The following is a 5091-nucleotide window of genomic DNA, read 5'->3' on the forward strand; positions in this document are numbered from 1 at the left end:
AAGTCTTGTCTTGTCTTGATGGACGTGCCTGAACCTTGATTAGATATAGGCACGTTAAATAAAGTCTTGTCTTGTCTTGATGGACGTGCCTGATCCTTGATTAGATATAGGCACGTTAAATAAAGTCTTGTCTTGTCTTGATGGACGTGCCTGAACCTTGATTAGATATAGGCACGTTAAATAAAGTCTTGTCTTGTCTTGATGGACGTGCCTGAACTTGATTAGATATAGGCACGTTAAATAAAGTCTTGTCTTGTCTTGATGGACGTGCCTGAACCTTGATTAGATATAGGCACGTTAAATAAAGTCTTGTCTTGTCTTGATGGGCGTGCCTGAACCTTGATTATATATAGGCACGTTAAATAAAGTCTTGTCTTGTCTTGATGAACGTGCCTGAACCTTGATTAGATATAGGCACGTTAAATAAAGTCTTGTCTTGTCTTATTGGACGTGCCTGAACCTTGATTAGATATAGGCACGTTAAATAAAGTCTTGTCTTGTCTTGATGGATGTGCCTGAACCTTGATTAGATATAGGCACGTTAAATAAAGTCTTGTCTTGTCTTGATGGACGTGCCTGATCCTTGATTAGATATAGGCACGTTAAATAAAGTCTTGTCTTGTCTTGATGGACATGCCTGGACCTTGATTAGATATAGGCACGTTAAATAAAGTCTTGTCTTGTCTTATTGGACGTGCCTGAACCTTGATTAGATATAGGCACGTTAAATAAAGTCTTGTCTTGTCTTGATGGGCGTGCCTGAACCTTGATTAGATATAGGCACGTTAAAGGGACATACCCTAGTTTTTTAAACACTATGACATATTATTCACTATTAGAGCCATTTATGATCACTGAAATCAAACGTAACTTATATTTTATTGTTTAGATTATTTCTGTACAACCGAAGTGTGTTTCGTCATCCTGGTTTTTTATTTTTAAAAACGCACGTGCGTTTGAAAAGTAACGGATATGGAGTCGAGTTTTAGTCTATTTTAAAGGGTATCTCACCGTTTTAATGTCAGACTCTTATTTCACTCTGTAATATCCCAAAATGCATTTTTTTTTCATAATTCTAAAAAGGCACGTATGTCTGAGAAGTAATGGTTATCGAGACAACCTCTAGTCTATGTTTGGACGGTATTTCCCCTTTTAAACATCACAGACTGTAGGTTCTCTCTGTTATAACCTTAACCAAATGTGTTGCAGGTTTGTAGATTAACTAAACATAGTGTCCATTTTCTGCGCCTTTAAACTCTATATTTGATTGTTCATTTCTTTCGTTAACGTGTTTCTGCTATAAACATATACCAAACATTAACGATGAGATTGACTTTATTATTTGCGTCTGACGGTGCACCACATTTTGGTGAAGTGCAATCATCATAAAGAAAGTAGAAAAGATATATTTGGTCAAAGAAATGTTATGGAATCCTTTCGATTTCCATCCAGAACTTTTATGACAATTTTATTCTAAATTTTAATTTTACCTATCTGTGATATACACTGTGTTTTTATTTACCTCTTGCATATTTATATTGATGTTGATCATCACTTCATGTTTTGCGTTTACCATAGTTTGACACCCAAATAGCCGATGTATTTGTCGTGCTGTGGTGTTTTCTATTATTGTTTGCAGGTCGTATCCGTTAGTTTATGGAATAGCTATGGTACATGGTACGTATCCTACTAACTAGGGGTTGCCAAAAGTTGCCATCTTATTTTATTACGTTGCCAAAGATTTTTATACGTATAGACTTATACATATTTTATAGTTTTCAGTTTTAGTTCTTGTAAATATTTTTCTAACTATTTCTGATATTCTTTTAATTGTTTGAAAGTCTCTCATAACTCCATAGGAGTGGCTTGTGTATCTTTATTGGTGTATTATTGTATTATTATCTTGTTTTTATTTTAATCTGTGCTAAATTGGGAATATAAAAAAACCCGACATAACTTTTAGGATTATCAGAGTTTAGGTCTCACTACACAGTACGTTTCCGGGTGGGAGTTCACTAATTGTGACATGCTATGGTTCACATATTCACTTCTAATAATTGGGGAAGAATTAAAACAATTTGTATTTTGAATGATAAGCGTTGTAATATTATGCATTGACGTTTTGGGACATGGGTGTATATCGGAAGAAGCCGTAGGTGTGACTGAGTTCCTAAACAGGTGGTTCGGACCGGTACTACAGCCATATGCTGTCAAATAGCAAAAACCTGAGATGGAAATGTTCTCAATTTTGGAATGAAAATAAATGCCTATAATTATAATGTATGTTCGCAGTGGTGTATCTTGTTAGTGCCAACGAGAACCTGTTCTATTGGCAATCTTCATTTCAACTTGGAAAATTTAACATGGATTTCAATGGCAAATGACATCTGTGTAGTGAGACCTTTTAGTTCGTCCCATCATTCTATAAAAATGTTGTTGTTGGTTGCTGTTGTTTTTTTGGTTTTCTTCTTCTTCTTTTTTTTTCTTTCTTTTTTTTTTTTTTGGGGGGGGGGGGTGTTTTGAATAAATCCAGTTTAGTTTGACGTAAGAAGAAAAGTAAAAGTATACTAGAAATAACAAATAAATACATTTTTTTTGTGTGCAATTTACAAATCCATCGGCTCAGAAATAAATACATTGTAGTACTAGTATATTCCATAATATGGAGAAAAAAAAAGGCGTTGCCTGTGGGCGGACTATTGAAGCATAGCTGATAAAATCCTATAATATCTGGGACAGCGACCCCAACCATTTCAATACCAGGGAAATATTGATGTGTTAGAAATAAGACTTACACATTCCACCAGCAATACAGGCCAACACACAGCACCACAAGTACAGTACCAGAAACAATCCCAACCATGACGTAAAACACATCTGAAAAAAGGAAATATCTTAGTTAACGATGCACTCAACACATTTTTTTACGGCGTCGGAACATTGGAAAACCCCTCAAACACATCATGTAACTTTCATAAATTTATCCACCCAATAGCAGATGTGCATTTTTGTGCTGGGGTGTCGTTAAACATTAATACTTTTGTGAAATTTTCAAAATCTAGGGGTAGGAAAAAAATCTTGGCTGGCAAACGCGCCCCCCCCCCTCCCCCCCAAAAAATAAATAAATAAATAAATAAATAATTAGGGTTAATATCTCTATTCCAAAATGTTCATGAACTAGGAAAATAATTTTTTTTTTAATTAAATGTTTTTAAAAAAATAAAAAATAAAATCTAGGGTTAGTATCTCTATTCCAAAATGTTCATGAACTAAAGAGTACATGCGTATACGTTTGTGCTAGAAAATCACTTGTTTCCTAGCGCGATACCTGTAACCCTCTTGGTATAGTTTGACCAATATCTATGTCCTAGGCATTAAACATTTCTCAACCACCCTTTTTTTTAAAGTTGTGCATTCGCCCTGAATTTAAAGTTAAAAGCTCGTCTCAACATAACAGGCTTCATTTTATAATATATAGTCTCCTGTTTGACTGTGATTATTTCATGGCAGACAGCTTTGAAGTGGCAGCTACATGTACATGTGTATTTGACTGAAGTTGACAGGGGAGAGCATGCAGTTTGTAAAAATGTGTAACTTGTTGACATTGAAGACTTTTTTTGTGGTAATTCCGGCCCATACAAAAGTACTGCTTTTTGTGTAAACTGGGTGTACTCCGGCCAGGTTTAGTGGGTGTGTTTGTTTAAACCAATATCCTGGGAGAAAGAGCTGGGCAACAGGGGTTGTCCTTTTCAGGATATGTTTCCCCCAGGCAGGCAAATGTACGTACAAAAATCCACGGGCCTGCTGATATTAATACAAATGTTATTGTCACTAAGGCTATATAGAAACATAGAGCGAAATTAATTGTGGTCTGTGACCGTCTCTGACTGGACCTCACCTGAATATGGCCAAACGATATCGAAGAATGGTGTGCGGTGGTAAGAAAAATGAATGAACACGGGCATAGGAAGGTGCCAAAAAGTGGGGGCACGCACGCACGCACACACACACACACAGATACACAGATACATATATACATATATTATATATATATATATATATATATATATATATATATATATATATAGATATGATATATATAGCATATATATATCCAAAAAAGTTGTATGTTTATCTCTACATGACAGGCTTGTTTCAACTCTCTCACGAAACAGCCTGTCATGTAGAGATAAACATTACACTTTTAAACGATGTATCTGGCTCCCACACGGTTGAGCACTCTATAAAATAGCGTCTTTCAACTCGAAAACGACTACTATATATATATATATATATATATATATATATAAAAACATCACTGCCGCTACAAAGTGGGGGAAAGGGTACACGATCCCCTTGCTCCCCCCCCCCCCCCCCCATCCCCGCTTCCTACGCCAGTGATATGGATAATATTCTAATTTATAAATAAACAAAAACTAGCGAGATTGCAGCTTTAAATTTGTATAAACAGACTTGTTTAATGTCTGCCCGAAAACTTTCTAGATAAGACGCCAAAATAAATTTTGCTCACCTTTGCTTTGTTCGGTTAAGAGGTTTTCCGTAGTGCTGGGCGGTATCTGCACGGAGCGCTTTGATCGGTGTGACAAATCATCGTCTGCGTCGGTAATTAGCCAATCAGCTGCAGTGACTGAAACAAAAGAACAGGTCTAAGGTCAACCAGTAATTTTTCGGCAAATGTGGGCAAACTATTTTCACTGGTTCCCGTTTGTCAGTCCCGTAGGAACGATATCTGGAATAAAGGTTTTGTGGTAATGGACACAACCTCTGGTGACGAGTCACAACCCTACCCCCCGCATCCCCGCACCCCACCCCCCGAAAAATAACACCTACTTTTTTTTTATCGAGTGGGGGAGGGATGGGGGCATAGGCGTACGGGCTCCCATTTTTGTAGCTGGCAGCATAACCTTTTGCCCGAATTAAACGAAAATCTGGATAACAACATTTATTCCTATTAGGCTAATATTATTAGCATTACTACCAAACAGCTATATAGGTTTGCAAACTGTGCGTTTTTACATGGATTACAACTAATTTTGAGGCGTAGAATGATGAATGATGGAAAATACGCCG

This window comes from Gigantopelta aegis, chromosome 1, assembly GCF_016097555.1.
Source record: "Gigantopelta aegis isolate Gae_Host chromosome 1, Gae_host_genome, whole genome shotgun sequence".
In the NCBI taxonomy this organism is placed as follows: domain Eukaryota; kingdom Metazoa; phylum Mollusca; class Gastropoda; order Neomphalida; family Peltospiridae; genus Gigantopelta; species Gigantopelta aegis.